Here is a 25,718-nt window from a genome sequence, read left to right as displayed (position 1 = left end):
AACGTCTTGAAATAACCATGCACCAGGCCCTGTGACGTTTCTGACGTGCTCTCAGCTGTCCGCCCGTGACAGCACAGTGATGTGCAGCTACAGGTTACTACGCAGACGCTCATTGGCTGCACTGACCGAGCGGAGCGAAGTAGGTCCCCGGGATTTTAACAGCCGTACCATTTCTACCAACACGGGGGTACCCGGGGACATAGAGACCGCTGAATATTACTTCGCCATCCGCCTGAACCACACATTGCTTACCGGCACATCATTTAACTTGTATTTAAATACATTTAATCATTCTACGATGCATTAAAATTAGAAACTGTCATAGATTAATAACTTAGTCAAAGTGGTTCCACCCGCCCGATTCAAGTTGACGGTTTAGCTCAAAAAATGGCTGGAGAGAAACAGTTATGAGGATCGACGATTTTACCAGGTATTTACGACAAAATGAGCGCGTCGTAGCTTGAAGGCGCTTCCTCCACATAACTGGGGATCCAGGTGAGCCACGTTTAAAGTTAATCCAGCGTTTAACACCCGGCCCGCTGCTGCTACGAGAGGCGAAACGAAGCCGAGCGACGCTCGTTTGCAATGTTGTCACGATAGCATGTACATGCAGCAGCTAGGAGCTTTAGCTTGGCTGTGCATTTGCAGGACGAACAGTGGCTTCAAAATCAAAGCGCAATCCCGCGCCGAGTGGCGGGCTTTGCGTGCAGGTGCACGCGCAACAAACAGCGGCGACATGAACGTATGGCTGAGTGTGTGTTTGTGTGTGTGTATAGCTAACGCAGCGCAGGCCTGTGGCTAACCCTGCAGCTGTGCTCTCATCGCATTAATACGTCATTAGACTCTGGCTCCCCGCAGTGATGGCTGCACACAAACGTCTGAGAGAAGACGTGCAGATGACAGACTTGCTTCTGACTGTTACCTGTTATCTCCCTTTTGGCGCGCGCGCGCCCCCAGCCCACAACCCTCCTCTTGCATGTCAGCAGTGCTGGCTGTGCACCTGTGCCTTAAAGCGCACGTGACACCCACGTTTTGGTTTCGTGCCCTGTTAGAAGACGCTGTGCATGGGGTGAGAGATCATCTGTATTTGCCACAAACGTAGTTATCATCAACATGGGGGTCATTTCTAACTGTGGATATGACAACAAACACCTGTTGCCCCCCCTCAAGCAGGAATGCAAGTCCCAATAAAACAAGCTTATTTCATTTTCTATTTTTATTATTATTAAATGTAGGCAGACAAGGTCCGATGTTTAGGCAATTTGATGACAAAATGTGTCCTGGATTATACTAAACATTAAAATTATTTATTCAGATAGACTGTGTCGGAAGATTGTTCTGGTATCACCCACCAGTAAAGGGCCCTCATTTTTTCAGCTGCTACTTTGACAACAAATTTCTCCTTAGGGATTAATAAAGTATTTATCTAACTACTTATCTAACTTTGAACTTCTTTGACTCGTGTTCTCTGATTGTGGCATAGTTAGTTTCAAGGTATTGATATAATATGGGACACTGTTTTTTGTGTGTGTGTTAATTATTGCAAATGTGTTGCATTCAGATCTGCAATAGCTCACGCATGTAGGGCGGCGCTTATGATTATGCTTTTGACGCAATCGCTGTGTTGCTAGCACCAGCACCAGCCTGTGGTAGTGCAAGTTCTGACCCTACTTGTTTACGTTGTTGCTTCGTGTGTTGCTGGCATTTTTCTGTCGGGAGGTCAAAGGTCAGCAGGTGGCTTCGGGACAGCTCTCTTCTGTAATGTTGTTTTTGTGGCTTGTTGCTCCATGCAAGCCACCCTGAGAGCTCTATGAGCCCGAGTTCATATGGCTTTTACATTTTTTTATTTTATTTGGAGTGCTGATCTAGTGTTAGCGAACAGGCCGCGTGACAATTCGGCGTCCCACCCGAGGTGTTTGAATCGGGTCGCGCATTTAGATTAAAACACCTCCTAAGAAGTTTAAAAAGTAGGAATGCGATCCGCTGTGGTGAAATGAAGACGGACTGTGGTGAAGGAAAAAATTCCCCTCCAGTCCGCCCAATCTCTCTCTCTTTCACCGTGGCGGACAGTGTTTCAGAGAGTGTTCTTGGGTTTTCCTTTCCAGATGCAACAATTCATTATTTTCACTCTGCAATGGGCAGTTTTTGTCCCATGAAAGATGAAGAGAAACATCTCCCTAGCCACATTTTTTTCACGTCTTCATTCAGAAAAAGTCCACTGTAAACTGTTTGCTTAAACTATAGTTTCACTTCTTCTTTTTTAGTTGTGCCAAATTTAGAACCCAGTACAAACATTAAAAACAAATAAATAAATAATTCTGAGCCTTTGGGGCTCAAGGGGTCTGGTGTCAACGTTGGCGTAATCTGGTCAGACTGACAAAGCTCTGACTCATGATGAGGCAACATTTTTGGGACCAAGAGAGAAAATCACATTCACTGTCGCATCTTTTTAATTTTTTTTGTGCTGTAGAAAACATTGCTGTCTCAGCACTATTCTTTTTTTTGCTGATGATGGAAAGCAGGCCAGACAAAAAAGGGAACGCTCTTTCGCATTCGGTAAAAACTTTCACACTCATAACAGAAACTCCCACGGCACAGCCGACACCTACTCCATGCCGGCTCTTGGTTATCGTAGTCGACAAATAACCCCCCTTTCCCCACGCGCTCCAGTTTGATTGCGGTTGTCGTCATCTGTGGGGAATCCTGCTTTTTGTGTGTCGTGATTGGTTGGCTCTCAAAAAAACACCTCGTAAACTCCTCCAAAATAGAATAGCTTAAAGGGCCAGTATTAAAAAGTAGGGCCCATATTTAACAGTCAAATGTCCTTCCAGAAATCAAGTCCAGGTGCACTACAAAGTGAGCCTGGACTTTTTGACCTCAGCATTTGTAAAGTCCTCCCACTGGCCCTGGTTTTCACTGCTACTTTCTCCCACAGTGTCCTGAATGTTGTGCTAGTTATTTGAGGCAATTTACTGATGTAAAAACAATTTAAAGCGAGGGTAATCTTCCAGGAAACCTTTTTTTTGTCATGTGTTGAATTTCTCATTGCATCCTGACAGAAATCAACAAATCCAGTTCTCTGACAAAAACAAATAACAAGAAAAAAATACGGTATCGGCAAATCTAAGGATTGGACGGGCGATCTACCTGCCTACTTACCTGTCTACACACTTACCTGCCTACCTACCGATCTACTTGCCTGTCTACCCACTTATATACCTACCTGTCTGGCTACATACCTACCTGGCTACTTACCTAGCTGTCTACCTCCCTGTCTTCCTGCCGACATGCGCTCCCTCTGCCCGTGCACTCATTGGTGTCACCGCAGTCCTCATCAAGCTGCTAGCCTAACGCTGTGAGTACCAACGGTGGCCATGTTGGTTGTTTACATCCATTATGATGATCTTGGGGGAGGAGCTATGGAGGCAGGCTGTCAGCGTAGCGCTGCTAGCTGCTTTCACTGGAAGAGAGTTGGCAACACTGGGCCGGATTTTTCTTTCAAATCTCACGCATGTTTTTCGAGATTCCCAAACCCTAGCTTCAATTGAGAAAATAACTGGCAGATTACGCGATAATGACAATAATCATAAGCGGCAGACCGAATGAAAACCGCCGGCATTGTGTTGCAGATTACAAAAAACACGTAAGTTGTGGAGGCTGCAGGAAACTCGGAGGGGAATATTTCTAAACCAAACATGCATTCATGACTAGACGCACCACTAAAACTAAGTGGCAGAATATGTGTTTTCTTAATTCTTTGATAAAATGCCCCACTTTGCTGTAAGTGGCTTCTCTGTTTGCCTCGTGAGTGTGTGTCACGTTGTGCAAGTGCAGGTCACTTCAGCTATGGCAGAATAAACACACCAAATGGTTCATGTCAGGTAATTCCCAGAGCGGGTGACCTCGCCAGTTTGGAAGCTCATCATACACACAAGTCTGCTTTCATTCTGGCTCCCGTTCCTTTTTACTCCTCCTTTCAAAAGCTGCTCCCTTGGAAAACGGATTAGCATCCACAACTATATATATATATATATATATATATATATATATATATATATATATATATATATATATATATATATATATATATATAATTTTATTCGTTTATACATTATATTTTTTGCAGACCCGTAGCTCTTGCAGTATGAGGAACACCCTCCCTTCCTACACTCTCTGTCTCTCACACACACACACACACACACACACACACACACACAGTTTGACTGCGACGGCCTTGTGTGTGTGTCGCTTTTAGCTTTGCCGTGAAAGAATACGACGACCGGGAGTGCAAGAATGGAGTAGCGATCGCGACGGCGTTCCTCCCCAGAATACCAGTTTAAGGGGCCGGCGCGCCCGGCGGCTGGCCTCCGGCGCCGAAATGCGTCACGTGAGCGCCGTGAGCGTTTTCTTTGGCCCGCCGAGCAGCTCCGGCGTGGTTTCACATGTGGCGGGACGAGGAGGTTGGAAGTAGTGCAGAGGAAACTTCGATGCTTGTCAAACATTTCCGTTCAATCAGAACCCGAGATGGTGTTACCATAACATTCCAGGCTTTGAGGTGAAGGAATCGGCAATACAAAAGGGGGGCGTGATAATGCGGCCGAACGTTCTGCATAGGAGTTCGTTGGGACATTTTTCGCCCAGGCTTGGCCTACTTTTTCCAATTATGTCATCTCCACATGGGTAATGGTAAAAACATGAACACGAGGGCTAATTCAGCGAGGCATTCAAAGGCCGAATCCTCTGCCGCAAGTTTTGATGAGTTCCGCTACGAAATTACAAAGTCCATCAGCGTACTTTAAGTCTAATTGATTAAAACCATTGAAGTGGTCTTTTTTGTTCTTCTTTTCTTCACATTCATTCGCGTTACACCTGAATTATTAGCAGCCGATATGCATCACCGTCTGTTAAGTGCCGCCCGAAGATGTCATGAGCGGAGAGCAGAAGAACAAGGAAAGTGCATCTCCAGTCTGAATAATGAATGCAGAGCATATTGTGTTCTGGAAAAATGGGAGGATGTGGTTCAGTAATAGTCTGGTGAACATCGCTCTCTCTCTCTGCTAAATTGTTGGTCTTACCAGACTCTCTTGCTTCCAAGATAAGTGAATGAAAATTACACGTGAAGCCTAATGACATGAGTTTTTTTCTTTCCTTTTTTTTTTTTTTTTTTCTTCCCCGGATTTGGAAACTGCACGCGGCCGGAGGCATGTTATTATATTAGGCCGCTCCCGGAGCATCAGCGTAGTTCTCGGCTGCGTTCTACTCTTTGCAAACCGTCTTGGCGTGTCTGGGTCGTCATGTGCCGCCGCGTGGTCCCGTAATGAGTAGACCGGAGCATCGGACAAGTGCGGTCGCTTCAACCCGGCGGCTAGTCCTTTCACTGTGCGGGCACATCATACGTTTCCAGTAGAATAGAAGTTAAGACGGTTTTTAAACTGCGGGGGGGGCTTTTCCAAATCCGGTTGGGGAAGTGAGAGAGCAGCCCCTGCCGAGGTGCCTTTGAGCAAGTCCCCTTAACCCCCAAGCTGTCCCAGCAGCAGATAAGAAGGAAGTCCAAAGCGTGGAGCTGGCACTTCCTCACAGCTTTTGTGCTGAAGTGAATAAAAGCTTTAAAAAAAGCAAACGGGGAAGTAGTGTTCAACCGCGATCATGACAGGCCCTGCTGGAGGAGTTCAGTCACGCTTTGCTGTCATTGTTTCCTATTTTTGTGCAAGTTATTTTAAATTTCTACGCAGTGATACTTTGGGATTGTTTTGATTCATTTTTTTTGATGGGGAACTTTTTCAAAGCTCTACAGGGAAACCAAACGTATACATGTTGCAGTAACTGAAACTGAAACTTTGCATTTTAATAATGTTTTAACTTTACTCATTTCTATCGTTTAAAAAAAATAATTACTAAATAGAATTAATGGAATAATCCACAGAAAATGAAACGGCAGCAATTAAGACAATCAATGAATCCTTTTAGGAAAATGAAACAAAACATGTTTCTTCATGTTCACATCAGACTTGAGGCAGATTTTTCTCTTTTCTTCTTTTTGACACAGTATCAACATCCTGCGATCAGCTGGATCCAACTTAAGATGTCCTTATCATGTCAGGAATGGTGTGGTCGGGACACTGTAGCTCGTACGACACCAGGAGATATGGAAGTCATTTAGTTCCCATCTTCTTTTTACTTTTTATTGAAGCTCACGACGCCCAAGTTTCATCGCTTTTAGGGTTAATCTGCAATAGCATGCAAAAAAAAGAGCAAAAAGTGTAACAAAATCCGTACGAGAAATGAAATCGAAGGTCGGCTCCGGATGCAGTAAGGGGCTAATTCCTGCTTTCGGCCGCTATGTAGAGGTGTGCGTTTATTTCTGTCTGCCAGCCTTAAATTTTCTCAATTAGCTTCAGACGTTAGGGATGATCCAAGAGGTTTTGGGCCCACGCGGGTTTATTCTGTCTGAGACAGCCCTGCGAATTGGAAACCCGAGCCCACTCCACGGCGCTCCTCCGCGGTCCCTCCCACGGCAGCACGTGCGTGACAGGCAGCAGAGAGGCGTTCACTTTCATCCCCCCCCCCCCCATCCGTCATTTGGCCACTTCCCAAATATACCGTGTAGCCTCTCATCCACCTCCCTCCCTGCTTTCTTCCGCGTATCTTTCTTCCAAACACATTTGTGTGTCTCCCCCTCCTCTCTCTTTCTCTCCCTCTCTCTCCATCCCACAGCAGATTTTGGCGTCAGGGTTGCACCCACTCCCTCCCTCCGGCCCGGGATCATGTTACCCTGCCATTACTCAGTCGTTCCCCCCGCGACGGTGCTCCATGTCAGGCGTAGCGGAGCCCGCCTGCCTCTCCGAACCGCAGCTCAACCACAGACGCCCCTGGTCAGTGGAGTCGCTCCAGCTATGGCACGGACTGCCTGGAAAATGATGCATAGGACCAGGGGTTAGCTGCAGTTTTCAAGCTGTACTTTCAATTTCACGTGGGGGGAAGGCAACTCCTTTACTGCAGGACAAATGGGTTACACCCAACAGTGCGTACCACCGGGGGCCGCACCACAACAACAACAACAACAACAGCAGCAACAACCAGCCAGGCCCCTTCCGTGTGCCATGCGTCACCGGTTGTGATTTGTGGGCCCTCTCTCGTTTTTATGGTTATGTAATGCCGGTTCCCCTTGACGAGTAAAACCTCTTGTTAAACCCCCCCTCCCACGCCGCCCCGTTCCCATAAAAGTGAGTGATGCAGGCTGTGGCGTTATCCCGTGGGCGGCCTGGTTCCCCATGCGGCGCGTGTCAGGGGCACGTGGGTGGAGCTGCGTACAGGTGGCATGACACTGCAGAAATTCCACTGACTGGGCTTTATTGCTTGATTAACGCCCGGTGAGTGAAAACTGCTAAATCTGCGCGGGGTCCTATCGGTGTAATTTACGAGAGCCAGCGAAGGTGTATACCTGCGTCTCTCCGACCCGCGCCCTTTCGGAGGGTGTCAACTTTTATAGAGGCTACAGCATCCTCCTCCTATTAAGCCTGTCGTGCACTCTAGTGGAGCCATAACTCCACCCGCTGCTCCCGCCAAGCTCTGGGCTCCTCAGTAATTTATTTAGGGTCCGACGTGTGTGTGTGCGTCCTGTATAATGTATGTTCTTCCTCTTCGGTGCACGGCTAGCGCATCACGGGCCCGCTCAGGCTGGGCTAATCTCCTCTAATTGAAAGGGATGCAGCGATTTTTGGAGGCAAGTGGGTCGTGCGACGCTCGTCCCCTCTGCTTGTTTTACAGTAATGAGACGTATCTGGAGAGCTGTTTGTAGAGGGGGAAAGGCTCGAGGGCTTACAGGGCTGTCACAGACGGAACAACAGAGCTGACTGCGTGTTTACTCCTGTCTGTACGTGGTGTTTTTGTTCTGTCTCAGCAACACTAGTCTCCATCGTCACAGCAATGTTGGAAGGAATACTAACATTCAGGCCAAGGGTAAGGCTACTTCAGAGGAAAGGCAGGGAGAAAGAGACGACTAACATTAGGCTCACGTTGTCCGTCATCTCCTCTGTATAAGATGTGGAGCTGCCACTGCTTAAGTTATTACACATCCAAGTCCTGTTTCTGTTTTTCCCCATTACGAGGGTAGAAAAACACATGTTACACGACACGAACACAAGTCCAGCTTATCTTTGCGCACTGAACAAAAGTCTTGTAGCTGCAGCGCGCAGGCTGACACCGGGGCGTGTGGTGTCAGAGGTCAGCCACACTGTCGCAGTTCCACAGCACAATCTCACGGTCAGCGGCCCTTTTGTGAGCAAATAACAATAAAATGTATGTTCATCCTCTTCCCCCAACCTTAGGTGTTTCTGCATGTTGTCTTAGGTGCGACTTGCGGTGCCCAAAACCACCATGAAAATCCACAGACCTCGCTGTGATCCGTTGTGAGAACTCGTTGTGGAGACAGATGTTGGCACGGAACTTTTCAGATGTTTTTGTTTCTTCTGGAGGGGATTGGAGTTGAGCCCACGAGCTCTTCAAACCTCACGAAGTCACATCAAAGTACTTTATCAGTGTTTGATACTCTGTGAGAGGAACAACTCAGTCAGATGAGTTATGGCCCTCCCTGGCATAGCAGACCAAGTAATCAGGAGCAGGGAGGAAGTGTGTTGCTCAGTAAGACTTAAGCAGATATGGACCACACCAATTACTAGTGTTGTCACAATTATTGTGAGGGGGGGGGGGACAAATAATTAATAAAACAATCAACATTGCTTTATTGATTTAGTATGTCAACAAATCGTATTGTATTCCTAAAGTACCAGTACTAATGAAATCGGATATAGTATTTTTTTAAACAGCAGTGTATTGCGATACCCTTCTGGTATCGGCACGCTGTGCAACACTACTAAACGCCAGAACATTATGTTCCCCTTAAATTGGAGCAGCCCCTGTGTTCCAATGTGCCTTCAGCGCCTCTTCTTTCTCGCACCGTCCCACAGTTTTATCCAGCAACATTTGTTTTGGTTTATGGCTGCACCCTGACATGGTTTAGGTTTTATAGCACTCAGTCATGTAGATAAACGTCTTACCTCTGGTGGTCCTGGCTGAACACAGGGCTTGAGTGGTACAAGCACCAAGAGCAGTGGCAGTCAGTACATTTGTGTCTATATTTATATTTTCTTAGCTCTCAGCTTGTCCTGCCACCTTGTTTACGTGCTCGACGCTTCAAGCAGCTAACTGGTTATATTGTCGCTTTCACACGGCAAAGGTGACCTGGCGGTGCATTAAGGCCGGCCTGCAGCTACACTCCAGATCCAGTTGGACACGCTAAGCCCTCTACAGCTCACCAGAGACCTCTAAATTACTGCTTTTCACGAGCAAAAAAGGACCTCACATGTTTGAGGGGATTTTTTTTTTTCTCGGTGGCAACTACGAGTACACACAGACAGAAATGGTTTGCACATCTTATATCTTTGCTCGTGGAGAGTAAACTCTTGCATGTGTACGCGCCACACCAGTAAAACTTAATGTCTGATCCCACTGGGGAAAGTATACGCCCACTCTCCGTAAAGGTACGACGCTGACAAACCTTGGCGAAGATACTTGAGAGGCTTAGAGTTGATGCTAAACTGCTGTAATCCATTATTTGGTTGGTTTGGGAGCAGAGATAGCAGCGGTTCAGCATGTACCTGTCAGTACTAAATGATTGCTTATTTCCTGCCAGCGCAGGAGGGGAGGGAGTGAGGTGGAGTAATGGCAAGCAGCTGCCTCGGCTGGACCTCACCTTTTTCCTTTCTGTCAGCCTGCTGTTCTCTCAAGCTACGCCAAAACACCAACCTGTGCTCAAGCGCCGCGCTAGCCGGTCCGAAAGACCAACCGGCGCAGGTGTTGGTGAGCAACGCGCTCGAGTCGCCTCGATGAGCCACAACTCCGAGGCCTCGCTGCGACGCAAAATGAAAAGCGCCATAGTTCATCCTGCGACACACACTTTAAAAAAATATATTTTTAATTCTGTGGCTTTGCTTTGTGATTAGCTAAACGCCGGATCGATCCGCCAGGTTGAGGCAGCCGGAGCGAGGGAGACATATTTATCACGCAGCGAGCAGGATGCTGCACCGGCCGGACCTCTTTTCATCGGTGAAACGATGAACGTAAATCTGGGAAATGCGTCCATGTGATATAAGTCGACTTGGAGGGAGGGGGAGCGGTGAAGAGGCCTGATCCACACCGCTCTCTTCGGGCCGGTAGAAACTAGAGAGCCGGCGCTCTATAGGGTTTGCTGACAATTGATTTAAAAAAAAAAAGAAAAAAAGCCCACCTTCAGCAAAGCGAGATTTGCAAATCAGTGTCACAAGTGCAGGATTGTTGCTCTAAAAAAGGATGTGAGGGCTTCTTAGCAAGGCGGGGGGGGACCGTGGATAGGGTGAGGCCTTTCCCCGTGAATCACGGCTAATTAACGAAGTAATTAAGATCGAAATCTCTGCTCGGAGGAGGACTCTAAATTGTCTATACGTTCAAATAGGGCTTCAAACGGAAATCCCTTCTATTCATGAAAGGGGGCAAATTAAAGCGCCCGGGCCCTCTCCTCTCCGCGTGTCACACAAGGGACATCTGTTGAAAAAGAGAGAGCCAGTGTTACGGCGAGTTAAAGCCCTCGCCGCTCCATCAGCAGCACTGTTCATAATGCATTCGCTATACATATTTCAGCCAGAGTGAATTTATTTAAATAAATAATGTCACTCCAAGGACACGCTTCGATCTTTCGGCGGCGGGTCCCGTGCTGACTGTAAGCCACACCGTATTGTTATCTCGTTCCTCTTGTGGCGAATGATAGATTAACAAACAGTTTATAAACAGGGCGCTGAGCTTGTCCACCGTTTTATCACCAGCAGCGCACACTGCCAGAATAACCTCCCTTCATGATGGATGTATTTTCCAGGTTTATTCTGCTGCTACAAGCTGTGGGGATATCTGTGGGTATGGCCATAATGTTGGGGCTTACTGGGAATTTCATATAGGGGGTGGATGCGATTTATGGCTGGGATTACGTCCAGCGGGTTCTTTTTCTGGTAGTCAGTATTTAAGTGGTGCTGTCATTACTGTGCTGGCGTTTTAAACGCTGCACCTTTTCCCCGTGCCGCTCCATGAGCAGGATGCTCCATTGGACTTTGGAGAAGTGCTGCAGCGCTCTCTCATGTCGTGTCGGTGTTGGGTTCCCACAAAGAAGCCCCTATTGGAGCCACTTTAAAATAGCCACAGTCCAGTCTTTTTTTAGGGATGGCAATGTTTGTTGGTCAGTGGGTCAGTCCATTACTCTGGAGCCGTGCTGCTTCCGTTGACGTCTCGTTGGATGGATTACCGTGACATTTTTCTCCGACATTCATGTGCCCGAGAGGATGAATCCTAATGAGCCCCTGACCTTTTCCTGTAATGCCACTAGCAGGTCAGCGGTTTCACCCAATGAGCGAGAACATGTTCTCCATTCATAAAATTTGAGTTTTGTGGTTCTTGAGGATGAACACTGGAGACCTAATCATAATATCCCTGCGACTATTGGATGGATTGCCAATGGGTAGGATTTGTCGGTTGCGGTTTGTAAACAACATTTGAAGTTGGCCCCTCCTCCTTGGCTCAGTGAGGGGTAGGGTGCATGTCAGCGGGTGAAAGCCATGTTTTTACAGATGTTGATGCCAAGAGGCTGAAAATTATAATTCACAAATACCATTAGCACACCGGGTTTTGTTTCTGTGCGATTAATTTGCACTTGCGCTATATTTTATTTTACTTCTTTTCATAAATACACTGTGTGAATATTTTCTTTTTACCTTTCACAATAAAAGCCCTGAACATATGTTTATCACAGCCTTTAACTTAAATAATGTATGATTGATGATATTGTTTGCATGTTCTGCAGTAACCTAGGTGCAGTAAATATGTGTATGCATGCACCATGTCTGTAATCATAAGTCTGGCCGACCGCCTGTATGTAACCATGGCTTAACTTGTGTGTCTGGGTCGGAGGACAGCGCAGGAATAGGCCTCTCACAGTGGAACCGAACTGCTTCTCCGCTCAGGGTACAAAGCAAACTCCTGTTTCCTGAGCTGTCTTGTGCAATTTGTGCTGAGCGCGGGGCAGCGACGGAACATTTCCACTTATGTTTCACCTCGGTCCATACGCTCTGTCGGAAGACACACCAGGTCGAGACAGTGATGGGAAGTCCATGTTGAGTTTAGAGGCCACTTCCTCTTTTTTTCTTCACTGTTTTTTCAGTGCTTTTCTTGTATCACGTCTGAGCCCAGGGTCTTTACACGTCACCTCTGTGAGCAAGGATGTAGCCAGAGATCAGGCTCACAAAGCCAAAAAGTGTTGCACTCAAGAGAAGTGAAACTGTTTCTTTTCAGGGTCTTAAAAAAGGTCTCGCTAAATTAAGCCGTTGTAAAAACCTAGTATACCTATTAACTCCAACAGGCGGCCTTTCAGGTTGCAGCCTAAATTCGTCACATAAACCGAATCACTTCCTCTTGTCTTTCCTCTCAGGCAGGAAGGGGTTACTCTCCACGTTTCCTGTCCAATTCCCAGAGCTCCGGCTACGTTCTGATTGCTTTCTTCATGTTAAACATTCCCAGGCTCCCATAACCTTCTAGCTTGCCTCCGCCGTCCAAGAGCCGTCCCAGGTGAACGAGTGGGCGAACCGCCTGCTTTTAAGGATAAAATCTCGTACATTTTTATTTTTTTTTTCTCCTTTTTTCTCACAGGGGGTGGGAGATACGGCGACTGGAGGGGCAGGGAGACGTGGGATGGGAAAGCATTTTTTTTTCTTCTTCTTTGCATTCCGTTGGGTTGGTGTAAGGCTGTGGGAAAGCATGTTTTCCCAACCAGGGTTATTTTGACACGGCGTTTCTCGCAAAGTAAGGATGTGTTGGAGCTGAAGGTTTGGTTGTGAAGGCATCAGGCCCACCAGGGAGACTCATTTTAAAGTGCGAGGGAATAAACAAATACGAGTCATTCAACTTTATGAACAAGCCTCTCCCACTCTTTGGATATCGAGGTTAACTCGTGCTTCCCTGTCACCCCTTTTTCTTTTCTATATTTTTCTTCTACGGCTCCTTCCCACTCACTTTCTTCCCTCCCGAGACACCTGATCGACGGCTGAGTTATGGTATCTTGCCTGAGTCAGCGGAGCCTTCGCATCAGTCATGAAACAAACGGGATCCAGATTGAACTAACACGCCTGCGTGGAGGCTGCGTTGTGGATGTGACCCAGGGGCAGAGCCGGGCCAAGCCGGACTATATTTAGCCCAGCGTTGCTCGGGCTAATTGCCCTCCCAGGCCTAATCATTTCCAGGCTCTGCAGCTCACAAACGACTGGAGGGGAGGCCAAACACCCACTAACCTCATGTTAAGGAGACGCAGGCATCAATGAGGCTGTCAGAGCGCTCCGCAGACAAGACAAATTAGCCCAATATCCTTCCACCTCGTATGCTATTAGATGTTCTGTAAGCGGATTGGATCGGAGAGTTCAGCGCCGTGGTGTATTAATTGAATATGTTTTCCTGTCACTGTATCCGTAATGGGAAGAGACGTGGCAGCATCCTCCACTGGCGACACTGGGAGGCTGTCTCCAGGTTATCCCTGCTTTTGAGGCCTGCTTCTGGATGATAAATCCCTCCGCCGCTGCCTCCTACAGCCGGCTTAGCTCCTCCACGTGGGCCTAGTCCAGGCTGAAGACAGAAACGCACCACGGCCGAGGAAACTCAGCTGAGTTTGGTCCGTGGAAACAGTTTACTGGCTGGTATTTAGTTCTCACCCCACCCCCTATTTTGCTTAAGTTTCTGTTCGTGTCGAGTTGCAGCTTTTCCTGTGTGGTTCCTGTCCCCGATACTTGCCCAGGTTATCCAGCGGGCGCGTGAAGGCCCGGGTCAGGGGGTAAGGACTTCACGGTGAGGGGGTGGTAAGGTGAACAGGTCGCCTCTCTGCATGAAAATCAGCCCCAAGCTTCCTTCCTGGTTTAGTTCCCAGAGGCATGCTGGGAAACCACTTTTTTAATCCCAACCAATAGTGACACCAGGTGGACTGCCAATGGGGGAAAAAAGGTCATGTAAATGAATTCGCCATTATTGAAAGAAAGCACATCTGACAAAAAAAACCATCATCATCAGAGCGGACTCTTCGTGGATGACAATGTCCCGTCCACAGGAATTCGGTAGAGTCGCTGCTGTCCCCATCTGTATGACCTCTCCTTAAAAGCCAGTCAGTGTTTTGCCATCTTTAGCATTTTAAAGTTTAAAGGGCCTCATCTTCCCTGAACGAGTGCAGCAGTCGAATCTGGATACAGCGTGGGACGTGTCCCTGAAATGATGATGACGGCCTCGCTCGGATTATCTTGATGTGCAATTGTTTGGTTCCTCAGGCTGCTTTAACAGCAGAAACAAACCACGAAGTGACAGACATGGAGACAATTCACAAAGGAAAACTGGGTGTCAGTGCTATTTGTTAGTATAATCCACAGGGAGTAAATTGATTTAGGCTTTTTTTTTCAGAAATTTAGGAATTAGAGATATGTTGATTTTGAGAAGTAGTAGCCATCCGTGGCAGCAGGAGTACAGCTAGCTATCATTTTCAAGCCATTGTGTCGTTGAGTAGTCTTCCGATTAGACTCGACGTGGAGGAGCTATGGTGAAGGTTGAAATCCATAAAAACGTTCGCCTCCTATCTTGTCGGCCGTAGGCTGCTCTGTCAGAAGGTGAGCTGAGAGCCAGAGGCAGGGGATGAGGGAGAGAGAGAGAGAAGAAGTGAACTGTGTTTGTCAGCTTTTTAAGCCCCTGAAATTGATTCTTCTTCTGCGCTCTTTATTCTAATGACAAGCTAATCCCCCCCTCTCCCCTTTCCCTCTGTTATAAATAGAGCCTCTTATTTTCCCAGCTCCGCCGTGCACTGCTTCTGAAAATTAGCACTCATGATGAGTCTGCGCTCTCGGCAATCAATTTGCCACGCTAAGTCCCTCCAAAAAGGTTACCTGTGGCAACTGAGCCCGGTCACGTAACTTTGAATTTCGCCCTCTCCTGCCAATTATCTTTCAGCCAGTTAAATAAATGGCCCTGTCTGGAGAATCAGCTGAATGAAATGTCAAAATATTGACGCTGAATAGCGACGCGATTTCAGGGCGTTTGTCACGGGGAGAGGAGGCTGATTGGTGCAGGTGGCGCTCGGGGATAAAGGAGGCGTGTTAGCCCCCGGGGCTACTTTAATGATATTAGTAGAGATCTGCTTATTTATGAGGACCTAAGTTATTCATGCTCAGCGCTGGCTATCAATTGCAACAGCTCGGCTGGCTCACCGCAGCCTGCAACAGTCACTGAGCAGAATAGTGACTCCAGAGTATCCCTTAATCACACTCTTTGTTCATTCACTACTGTAATATTCATCCAGATCAAAACGCAGGATTATTATGCTGGCGATTAGCCTGCCATTTCTCCTTCTGACCAAGTGCCTGCTGTTTCTTTCGGTGCTTTCACCTCCCACCAACTCCTCTTACATCTTCAGTATGCGTGGAACCATCGAGGCTGTAAAATGCTTCTAAAGGCAAAAGTTATTGTTATATAGCTGTCCAAAAGTTGAATGTGTAGCTGTTACCCCTCACACGGTCAAACAACACATCATATGAACTACTTCTTTACAAGTATATAGTACTTTGGGCTTCATGGCCGACACCTCTATGGTTTCTCCCAGAAGAAAACCTCCAATGTGTTGCACTTGGTTGTGCACAGAACAACTGACCCCAATGCAGTGTCATCAAGCAATCAAGAATGTTTCTTTTACCCTTTTTTTTGTAATACTGGGCTACTTTTGGTCTTCGTGCCAAGTGAAAAGATCGATCTTAACAAGACTGCCCCAACTATTGAGACCTCACACGGCCTCGCAGTGCCATACCTATGAAATACTCTAGCGTTTGACCTTCTGAACCCTGCCTTTTGAAAAGTGTAAATGCCGGATGTTTCCTGACTAAAAGCGTATTCAGGAGGGGGGAAAAAAAAGCAAGGTCCCTTTTGCAGAAATACAAGAGTGCGTGTGCTCCACATTAATATAATTACGTTATGTATTTCATCTATTTTAATACATTTTGTTGTCGCAGCCCAACTGTTGGTTGTCTACCCCTTCAGCACGATCTGAGAAGACAAACAACATGCAGAAACCAGAAGGACATCACAGTTTTAGGTCACGGAAGTGGTTCAACTAGTAGTAGTTGGAGTTATAATGTCAAAATTGCGGTTGGTGAATATGATTGAGAAGATGTAAATGTATCTTTAAGATCCCACTTGATTTCAGTTGCCGGTGATCATTTGCTCGTCTGGCTTTGGTCTTGCCCCTCGCCAGGCGTTACCTCTTTTGATGACTGTGGAGCCTCGGTGATAATGACTTCATTTTGTACCGCAAAATACATCCGTGGAATTGGAGCGAACACACACGTGCGGCTTTATTGTGTGTTTGTGCTGCTGGTGGTGGCTGGGCAGGTCTGCGGCGTGTCTGGCAGGCTGCTGGGTCTCTGGGTTGCTCTGATAGCGCCTGTTCCTTTGAGGGCCCCAACATGCTGTGGATAACGACACCAACCTCGTCCAGAGTCTGATCTCAGGCCAGCGCGAACCCGTCCAACGTCTCGGCTGCCAGGGACCCGGGCAGAATAAAGATACCCCCGCGGTTGATCGGTTGAGCACATCATCAGACGTGTAACACAGGTTTGATGGCTGATAGCGCCCTCCCTGCGCCGGCTCTTAGCTGGCACACAGCGATCCCTGGATGCGCCCTCGGAGGACGAGCCCACCCCTCTCGTCTACCTCGTCTTCCCTTGATCTGCCTCAACCGGCTCCCCTCCCCTCCCCGGCAGTTCCCCTCTGTTCTCTGTGCCTCCCCCCCACCCCCTCAAACACCGTCTTTCTTCTTTGCCTTCTCCCCTCCCAGTTCCTCGTCAGATCCACAGGGCCAGATTTTTATCGCTTTTCTGCGAGTCCTGCTAGGGGAACCTTGAGGGTCTCAGTGGGATCAATTTAAAAGGGAAGCGCTTGTCTCTCCTCCTCTCCTTGGCCCTCTCGGCTGATTGGGTCCGCTCGCCAGGAACTTGCAGGCTTTTGATCTCAACCGCCCCCACCCACCCTCTGCTCGAAGTTTTTGTCGGAGCTCAGCTCTAGAAGGGGAAAAAAAAGAGAAAATCCTGTTCCACTTTCTGAGAAATGTGGGCCCCATCCCCTTTCTCTGCACCTGCGAGAGAGCGAGGGAAAGTTTTGCAAACCCACTGGGTGGTACTAACAATCTATGGCGTGATTGACTTCTCTTTGAAGATGTGAGAGCGATCCGTCTCTTCAGGTGGAGGTACGTACGCCGAAGAGGCCTCGTGGTCCTCGGGCCGCTCGCTTGAACAACCCGGTGAGAAGTTTGCTGGGAGCCGCGATGCATAATTCACACAGTGTGGGGAGCGGCTCTGATCCAAAGAGGAGAAAGGTACGAGGTGGTGCCTGGGAGCGTTCCCATGCTGAGCCTCCGTTGAAGTCGCTCCCTCCTTTGTACGACATGAAGGAACAGTGACCCCGCAGCAAGAGGGACTACATTAGACTACAATACCCAACCAGGGAGGGCTCTACTCAGGCTTTTATGTTGCTGTTAGAAACCTGGAGCAGTGGTTAAGGATAATCCAGGTTTATTACCTTACAGATATAAGACTTATTTTACTATTTTTGGCCATTGCTCCAATCGGTTATGAGGATGTTCTCCGCAAAGTAATTGCCAAAATCCGTCAAAGATGATGTCCAGTTAGTTTCACATGGCGATCAGCTGAGATCTTTTTTTGGCAACTAGGTGACAAAATATCAAATTTGATATCTGAACATTACTCTAGAATATGTTTCTGAACACATTTTCGGTGAGAAAATGGGCAATCTGGTAACATATTGATTGTTTTTGCAGCACTGACTTGTTTGACTGTTTTGATGGGGGTTTTTGGGAATTTAAGTTATGATTATGCAAATTGTTGGGGCGATTGGTCAGTCAACTCGCCGTGTCGTATCCATCATGCAACGCACAAAGAAACATGTATATTGTGCATTTATCATGAACTATTCGTGGTCGTGCCTGCCAAGTTACACACATTCATTGAAATAAATGTATATTCCAGCTTCGCTCAACGTCTGCAGCAAGTGAAATTTCCTCGCCGTATGATTATGTGAGTCTGTTGTGTAATAGTTCTGGTTTTGTGATGGGCAGATAGATGACACACAGGAGCCAGGCCCCTCCTCCTCCTCCTCCTCTGTCTCCTGCCAGGTCACTGGAGGTCAAACAGAAGTTTTTTTTGTCCTACTTCCCTGACCTCTCGTCTCTTGGGAAAACTCCAGTCACGACACAGGATTAAAATTCTTGGTGAAATTCGCCAAACGTGGCCACAGGGCTTTTTTTTGCGCTTTTCAGTGTTTTTTCAGGCGGCGTCAAAAGAACATCACCTTATCTCTCGCCAGCTGGCTTGAATGAACAACCCCTCTCACGGCCGCCGAGCCGCTCCGAGAGGAACCTGAAAGTTTGAGGTGGTTCGGTTACGAACGCCTCTCTCGCCGGTAAGCGAAGCACCCCTCATTTTCAAGGCTCCTGGGTCCCTCGGTGATGACATCACCGGTGTAGTTGTGCACTAATTGAGGTTTAATGCTAGAGTAGAGCGAGCAGGGCTGTAATTTTCCCGCCCCGGCCTGGAATAGAGACGACAGCTTTTCATGTGGTCCCGGTCTAATTTAGGTTGCAGTGCTGCAGCTGTGGGACACCTCACACTTTGGTGCTTCTTATTCTGCCTAAAGAAAAATAAAAAATAAGGAAATACACGTATGGAAAAAGCAGCTTGTTTTTAAAGTGATGTAAAGGACATGCCCAGACTTAAACACACAGTAGTAGTGATATTTGATACCCTGTTGCTGAGGCATTGGAAGACTTTTCGTCCCACAAAACACGGACATGGAAATTGGACAGAAACATTTCTTTTCCAGTGGCCGTTGCAAAAACCACCAACGGTCTCAAGTAAGCCTCGAAGAAATGCATCCGTCCCCTCGCTGCACTGGCTCTGAATGTAAGGCCACCACGTAGGTGGAGGTGGAGGTGGAGGGGTGGCCTTCTGTGTGTCATTATGATGGCTTGTCCACAGAGCCTGGGCGTAATCATCCTCCCTCCATCCAGGCAAACAAACAAACACGCGGCGCTCGAGCCGCTCTTTATCCCTGCCGCTATATCAGGGGCCTGTTTGAAGTGCAACGCTTTAATCACAAGTGTAATCATTGACATTGCTAGCTGGTTACTAGACTGAATGGGGTGGGAGGGGCACCATGGAGGCCTGCGGGACATGTGACAGCAGCAGGAGACCAGACAAGCTCAAGACTGTGTGACCGCTACACTCCGTCTCCTGGGACAGGCTATAGACGGCTTGGGGTGTTTTTTTTCTTTCTACTTGTTTTTCTTCTGAAGGCAAAGTACTGAACTCATTGTTTATGCCGTGACCATTTTAAGAGTGCTGAGAATTTGTGTCGTTGTTTAAAACCCCCTCTCCCCTCCTGTGATGAATCTGCAGCCTGTAAATGTAGACTAATAATTTAGCTAATACGATGTATTCTTGTAGCCTAACCTACTCAGAAGTACAGTAATTCACTGCAACATTTAAGTGATGAACACATGGAGGTGAGTGAAAATGTGACTGAATACTTGGAATCCAATGATGTGCAGTGATTACTCTAAAATCAATCATTTTCCACATTAAGTACTTTTACATTACATGTCATTTAGCTGACGCTTTTATCCAAAGTGACTTACATTTTTTGCTCTATACACCGTAGACACAGCAACAGGGAGCAAGTCAGGGTTAAGTGTCTTGCTCAAGGACGCAACGACATAGACTAGCGGAGCTGGGGCTCGAACCACCGATCCCCTGATTGAAAGATGGCATGCTGACCAGCCACAGTCGCTCTGACTACTTTTACTTTGGCACTTTTAAGTATATTTTTACTTTTTAGTGTTTTACACGAGGACTTCTTGTTTCAAACAGAGTATTTATACACTGTGGTACTTTTTGATATACTGTATATTGGTCATTCTGTACATAAACTACTTTTACTTTTGGTACTTTTAAGTATATTTTTACTTTGTGCTTTTACATGAGGGCTTCTTCTTCTTCTTCTTCTTCTTCTTCTTCTTCTTCTTCTTTTAAACAGAGTATTTATACACCGTGGTACTTTTTACTTTTACTGCCGTTTGCAACCCAGTTCCAAGAGATGACACATTGACGCCAAATGTGTCCCAACACACGCTCACAGATTGCACCACGAGAATAACCAAATGTACGTTTCATCATCTGGACCACAGAATTGTCCAATGTGCGAACTCTTGGAGCGAGTCCAAGCGCCACTCGCCGAGAGATGTGATGAAACCGCGCTCGAAACAAGAAGCCGCTTGGCAGCGGGTCGCTGCGATCGGCCCGCGTACGGAGGAGTTAGTGAGGGAACATGAACATAAGCCCTGGATGTGTCATTGTGCATCGGGTATCAGTGGCTCTGTAATGTACAGTGGCCTCGGGGTGTGATTTGGAAATGAAAGAGCGTTTTGTGATTAACTCGCAACACACACACACTGATCCCATTGTACCAGTCGGGTCTAGCTGGCCTCTGCTCGGGCCAAAGCCTGTTAACTCCGATTCAGAGCGTAGAGGCTGGTAATGAGCACTGTCAGAGTTGACATAACAACCTCCCGCTCTGGGGCTGAACAGTGGAGAAGTAGAAAGAGAGAGAACGAGCGAGGGAGAGAGAGACAGAGGGTTCTGTCTGTGGTTGATCTGCAACTTAACCATTGACACTCCCCTTCTGATTCAGCTGCGTTTTGGGATTTTGTTTTCCCGTTTTGGTTTGCAGGCAGAGCTCTCCTCAGTTTAGCCCTGGACTTTTAGATTGGAAAGTCTAGATGAAAAGCTGTTTGGATAAGTTAGAAAAATGTTCCAATTTACTTTCATGAAGTGAAACCACACTTAAAAAAACACACACTCCCAGACTGGACAACGTCATGGTCGCGCCCTGTCGATCACTGCGTACCCCCTCCCTAAAGCATACCCTGCTTTATGGTCTGTTGGACCATAATTTACTAAATGAACATCATGCTGTATTGAAGAAGACGTGAAACTAGAGATTGAGGCCATAGACTCATGTTTACAATGTTTACTGAATGCCCTTTTCTACAAACTACCTTCAACGTGATATGTGATCGCACTACAGGTTGGAGGTAAATCATAGTACTCAGACTTGGCAGTGAACGCTTTTACATTTAACGCCCCTCTTCTTACCTGGAATGAACAACATCCTCTTTCGAAAGCAGAGTACAAGACCTCAGTCCTTGTGGATGTGGCGCAACATGACTGTGACTGCTAATAAAAGTCACATTTTCGCCAGTGAAATGCATTTGAGCAGCAATTTAGTGCAGCATATTTTTTCCCCCGCTTGTCGCCACAAAAACCCAATTTGTAGTCCTGCAACTATTTAAATAACGCAATACGCTCAATCGCCAATGTGTTACCTAATTTGGCCACAGATGGATTCTTAACAGACATTTATTTTAATGAAAACCTTTGCGATTGCCATTGAAAGCATCACTGCAGTTTTCAAGTATTACGAATGAGGTTTTTTATTGCAGTTTGATTTCTGAAACTGCCTGAAAATGAAAGAGCTGCCCTCGTGATCTACAATATTTTAAAAAGAATAATATTTTTTTAATTATCGTACACCTGAGGATCCCTTGAAGAAATGTTTTCTTTAAATAATAGTAATAATTCTTCCATTCGGGGAACACCGAGCGACGTCACCGACTTGACACAAACGATAGGTGCTCTGTGCGTTTGTCCCCGAGGGGAATGGTTGTTTTCTTCACGGTGAGCATTTTTCCCGTGCGCGACCCCATCCCGGCTCGTTAGAATCCGCTTGTCTAGAGTGGATGACTCGCTGCGTTTGTCTGATTTCTGAGTTCAGGCGGCACACAAAAACAGCACGCGGCTCCAGCACGGCGTGTCCTGGACTCCCGTTTCTCAATAATTTATCCAGACAACTAGAATGATTATTCTATGAATATGCACTAAAAACCCCCTTTCTTGTGCTCTTTCTCTTCAACTTTGTGCATGCGTGTGTGTGTGTGTGTGTGTGTGTGTGTGTGTGTGTGTGTGTGTGTGTGTGTGTGCATGCGGGGCAAATGTGCGGCTGTGTGTATGCAGCTCTTTCCTGCCTGAAACAAAGGAGGTGTCAGGGCGAATTAGGGCCCCCTACGACTGAACGCCCAGAGAGCTTAGAGATGCACCACAGGTTCTGCTGAGTCGCACATGAGCCGCGGTGTCTGCCCCCCGACCACCTCCACCCTCGCGCCCCTCCTCTCTTTGCCCCCCCCTTCCACTCCTGAGTTGCTCTAACAAGGTTGTTGGAAGAGGATAAGGCGTGTTAAATGAATAATTTACACAGAAGAGCGCTCCTTATTTATTTAATACGGCTGGATCTGACTGAGTGGGCAGCCCCGAGTCCCCCGACTGCCAAGACACTGGCTAAACGAGCGCTCGGCTTAATGGAGGGCCAAGGCGACAGGCATTTAGAGAGAGCAAAAAGGGGTACATGGGAGACTTTGTGTGTGTGTGTATGTGTGTGCGCGTGCTTGCGTGCGCTTGTAAAAACGGGCCGTGCGGTGCCTCGATCGTGTGCGAGTCTTGTCGCCGCTGTATGTACTTTGTCGTCGCACCGCGTTACTCTTTATACCTCGCTGCGACAGATCACACGAGAGACGCCCTTCAACTATTTCAAATGGCGCCTCCAGGAATCCTGCTCCATCCTCTGAAGGATGCATGGGAGAAATATTACAGTAGACGTCCCAGATTTTTTGGGGGCAATAGTTTATGGAGCCCAAAATATGTCGATACTAGATTAGACATGATTAATTGCATACTTCACCATGCTTCTTTTTTTTTTTTTTTAAAGCTAGGAACTAAATGATTCAACTGCATACAAAATATGTAATGATTGAATTTGACTCAAAGAGCCATCCGCTGTCTTGATGCAGCCATGAGAGGTCCACTCTGACATAGACTCTGACACCGATTAGGACTAACAGAATACCATCACCTCGTAGTGGCCTCTCCGCATGCGTCCATGTTTCTAGCTTCTCTTGTAACCTCAGTGAAGAATTACAGTCACAGCTCTGCTCATTCAGCGGCTGCCTCGAGAGGTGAAGTTTCACTTGAAGCATAAATTAATAGTTAATGGTAATCATATCATTAACTATATTTAAACAATGTTTTTAAAATACTGAAGAAACCGGAAATTCATTGAAAAACAATTTTCATTCCCATTTTCATCGCAATGACAGAGAAAATGCTCAGCATCACAACGCCAATGAGACGCCAATGAACTAACCAGCTAGCTACAGCTGCTAACACTCGTGCTAAGCAATTCAGCTAGCTCGCTAGGTAGCATACTTTGCCCAATTGAGAGAAGTTAAGTACATTGTAACTGTGTGTGTATGTATGTATATCTCTCTGTGTATTTACAGCACTAGCCTTTAGTTGCTGGATTCAGAAGTACTTTTGTGGTGTTTTTGCTGTAGCTATCAGGAGCTAAGTGGCTAATTTTGGTAACAGAGGCTAAAAAGCTGAGGGGGCGGGCACTAATGAGAACTCCAATGTTATGAAAAATTGACATCATGAAACTAAAACTGTAACTAAATGTCATTCAGAAATAACAATACTTTTGACAAATAATTAAATAACAATATTGGACATTTCATAACAATGACTTAAGTTTTTGTGATAGTTTTTTTTAGTTGTATTATTTATAGCTTGAGTAATATATAACCTTGTGATTTTTGTGTCTAAAGGTCAATGTTTTATGTCTTTGCAGGGGGAGTGTGGAGAGGGGGACAGGACCACAACGTGGGCACCACCCTAAAAGAGGAGGAGCGAGGGAGCAGCTGAGGAGATCATCCAATCGGTAAACCCCTTTTTATTTATTTAAAAAATGTTTTAAAGAACATCAGCTGTTTTAGGATACAAAAAGGTACTCGTTATGGAAGCAGCGTCTCCTGTAATGATGTGACGTTTACAGGACGTGGCGCAGCGGGCTTCATCTGAGTGGAGGAATCTGTTTTATTGTCGGGACACAAAACGCGAGACGATTACATGTCAGTTTGTTAGATAACGTCAGCCCTCTCGGTCTCGCACCTGAGGAGGAAATAAAACCGCTCCGACCGGTTATGATAAAATTTAAAAACAAAAATTAAAGTCCTCTCTGACATCTGGGTTCGTCATATTCTTGCCCGTCTCCTTCTCATATTCTCCTCCTTCTTCCTCCAGTGGACATAGGCAGCCCCACTCAGGAGAGATACATCACCACAGTTCCCTTGTGTGTGTGTGTGTGTGTGTGCGCGTGTGTGTGTGTGTGTCTCCCAGGAGAATGAAATCCCACAGCTCACACTGACCTCATTATAAAAATAGCTCATCTATCCAGCCATCTCATTTCCCTCCGTTTCCCCTTCTCCTCCGCAATCTCTTAGATATATATCGTGATCCACTCTACCTTCCCCTCTCTGTCTCTCCATCAGTGTTTGCGCTGGATTTAACGTGAGATTAAAAGCTTACGCAAGCCCTTGTAACGGCAAGGTCCCCCCGCAATGCCCCCCAGCACCTGTCATTACCAATCTGTCCGTAATCCGGGATCATAAGATGTCTTTTAATCATAAAACATCATGAGTAACACTAAAGACGGTGTTTACACGATTCTCTTCTTAACGTCCTGTCTTGCTGAGGTTTCCTCCTCCTCTCTTGTACCTGGTCCATCCTGGAGTGAGCTCCCCACCCCCCATTAGAGTGAACAGCGCTCCTGTCTGGTTAATTTAACAGCAGCATCAGTGATCATTACGGTCCAAGGCTGGCTTTGATCCTCCCGGACAGCGTTTCCTACGGTTTTAATAACTCAACAAAGACACCTGAGCAGATGCTCAATTCATTAACTTGAGACAAAGACGGGGACACGAAGGATTCACCAAATGAACATTGCTTTGAATGATTAAAAATTGTTTGTTTGGGTCAAGATAAAAAGGTGATTGAGCTTTTGTGCTGTTTTTCCCAGTAAAGACTTGTTTTACATTCACAGTTAAACACACAGTCGCCCCCGGGAGCTCTTTATACAAGCGCAGCACCGTCGGCCGCTGAGCTCGGCCTACCGAAGATCTGCAGAAACCATAATTAGAATAGAATAAGGGGGGAGTGTGTTGAATGTAACGCTGGCCTTCACATTCACGGGTCTATTAAGCTGCCTGCACCTGGGTTTATTCCATCCGTCCACTTCGCACCTGAAGCAAAGCAGCCTCCTGTGGTTTTTTAACGTACGGCTGACTTCAGGCAGATTCAAGTATTTTTGAGCAGATTCAAGTTATTTGAGTCCAAGTCCTGTCCGAAGAAGCAGAGTGCAAGTCAGCCGAAGATCTTTCAGGTATCGAACAGTCGAAATGACACGATTACCTTGCTCCCCGACGCATCAGCACACAAACGTGACGTCTGCACTCTTGCCTTTTTATTTAAGCACATCTAAAGTGTAAAATGTACAATATACAAGCACAGTCGTATCAAAGCCTGATATATTTCATACAGACTCAGGTAATGGAAAGTTCTGAGCTAAATTCATGCTGTGAAATGGAGCTACAAGTTTCAAGTCCTCATATT

At 46.7% G+C, this 25,718-nt stretch overlaps 1 protein-coding gene across 2 annotated transcripts in view; it reads left to right on the top strand.

Moving 5' to 3' along the window:
- The first annotated feature begins 287 nt into the window (after positions 1-287).
- Positions 288-25,718, top strand: part of znf438 (zinc finger protein 438) — a 43,688-nt gene continuing 18,257 nt past the window's right edge. Inside the window, exons 1-2 of one of the 2 annotated variants that reach the window (XM_068581993.1) lie at positions 288-495; positions 23,899-23,988. The gene's annotated coding sequence lies outside the window, so the exon portion shown is untranslated. The remainder of the gene's footprint in view (positions 496-23,898; positions 23,989-25,718) is intronic. The other variant, XM_068581994.1, reaches the window with a different exon arrangement.

The sequence above is a fragment of the Clinocottus analis genome, unplaced genomic scaffold, assembly GCF_023055335.1.
Source record: "Clinocottus analis isolate CAN_PGR_092001 unplaced genomic scaffold, fCliAna1.0.p SCAF_18, whole genome shotgun sequence".
NCBI lineage: Eukaryota > Metazoa > Chordata > Actinopteri > Perciformes > Cottidae > Clinocottus > Clinocottus analis.
The sequence above is the reverse complement of the archived record's forward strand: the minus strand, read 5'-3'. Positions and strand labels throughout refer to the sequence as shown.